We start from the raw sequence: 2,017 nt of genomic DNA, 5'->3' as shown, positions 1-2,017 counted from the left end.
AAAGTTATACTTGCACCTAACATGATATAACTTAAACAAGTACAACTGAAAATGCACTGGTCCCATTTCCATCTTGTATGTCACAAATGAACATAACAAAAATATTTGATGTACACATATGAAGCAAAACAAATATATATATTCATATAAATGTCCAAAAAGCACATGCTGCAAGGCAGTCTCCTGCCCATAGACCCAGCCTTACTCAATCCATGGACCTAAAACCCATAGCTGCTCTGTCTTTCCGTGCCACCACCTCTGCTGTCGCTGCTTCCCCAGGCAGAAATCCCACGCTCCACTCACGCTCTTCCTTAATTATGGTCCTGAGATCGTTTGTTCCTGAAATAAAATGTAAGTACTCCTTCCTTTTGGAGCCCTGCTTTGGTGCTGTGGGTTAATGCGCCAGACTGCAAAGCCGTTTGAACTGCAAGGTCAGTGGTTCAAGCTCACCAGGTACTCTTTGGAAACCCAGGGCCCCTATGGGTAGGAACCCACTCAACGGCACTTAACAACAACAGCACTTCATCCTTTTACTTATACATCTTCTACAATTCGTTTTGATAAGAACACTTAATCCTAATAACGACTCACAATTGAAATCACAAAATCCTGTCAACATCATCTCCCAATCCCTTTTCAATAGAACCATCTGGAAAAGAGGATTCTCCTTTATCCCCTCACTCTAAAACTGAGCATACCCATGAAAACTTAAAAGCCAGCTACTTCATGCCTTTGTAGCTCCCATTTTAATAGCCAATGTCTAAATTGACAGTCCCTAGCATAGTGATTAGAGTCCTGGTGTGGCATAGTGGGTTAATGTGCTGTACTGCAAAATCGATTTGAACCACAAGGTGAGCAGCTCAAACTCACCAGCCACTCCTCAGAAAACATATACAGGGTCACACTACGGGTTGGAACTGACTCAACAGCACTTAACAATAACAACAACAACAAAGCGTAGTAGTTATGAGTCAGGCTTCTAGCCTCAAGGTCAGCGGTTCAAAATTACTAGATGTTATGCAGGAGAAAGATGAGACTTTCTGCTCCCATAAAGATTTACAGCATTGGCAACCCTCTTCAAGGTCACTATAATTGGAACCAACTCCACAGCACCCCACCACCCCCACTCATCAACCCAGTACACCGAGGAGACAAGTATGTCCCTTGATCCGACGAGTCTTTCATTCCAGTTGAAATTTTGAGCAACTGCATCCGTAAGCATAAGTCCAGTCCAACAAACTGTAGTAATTGACACTTGTTCACAGTATTAAACATCTTTATCTGCATCTGCTCAGGTTCTGGTCAGCTCAGCCCTAGCCATCTCATCTAGGTCAAATGGGTAACAACTGCAAGTTTAGGAGTTCACGTACACCTTCCTGCACGTCATACCAGCTGACCACTTCACTGTCAGTCCAAGCCCCCATGGACTAGGTCAGTGCCCATGGGCTGAGGCGTTCACACAATTCCCTAAACTGCCCACCTGACAGTCAGCCTTTCTGCTCCTGTTATCAAAGGTCAACATGTGCCAATAGAACATGTCCAAACTCAGCCCATGTCTTATTGCTGCATTTTCCTGAATTACACTCAAACATAGATCCCAGGTAGTCACCAGCAAACATACTGCTCACCAGTTCCCCTTAATGTTAGGTCCTAGAAGGAGGTTTTCTCTGATGGACTGACTTTCCTTGCCTTGATGCCTCCCAAACTCAAAACAACAAAATGTATGCTTTTCTCTGCTAGAATCTCCTCTTCTACCCTCAGTTCTGGGTTACTCTGCATGTCTTTGCAAATGCAAATTACCAACTCTGATGGTTCTGGGTGAGGCTCAGCATTTTGCCTAAAGCCCAATCCTCTAGAAAGGTTTAAAGGAAATAGTCTATTATTTCCAGGCAAATTCCTACTTCCCTTTAGCAAATCTATTCACGTATAAACTGAAGGCAGTCTTACATATTCTCTATAATTATAATTTGCAATATTCCTATCATACATATATGTCTATTTTACAATAATAGGCAAG

Source organism: Chrysochloris asiatica, unplaced genomic scaffold, assembly GCF_000296735.1.
Source record: "Chrysochloris asiatica unplaced genomic scaffold, ChrAsi1.0 scaffold00080, whole genome shotgun sequence".
Taxonomy (NCBI): Eukaryota; Metazoa; Chordata; class Mammalia; order Afrosoricida; family Chrysochloridae; genus Chrysochloris; species Chrysochloris asiatica.
Note: the sequence above shows the minus strand (reverse complement) of the source record.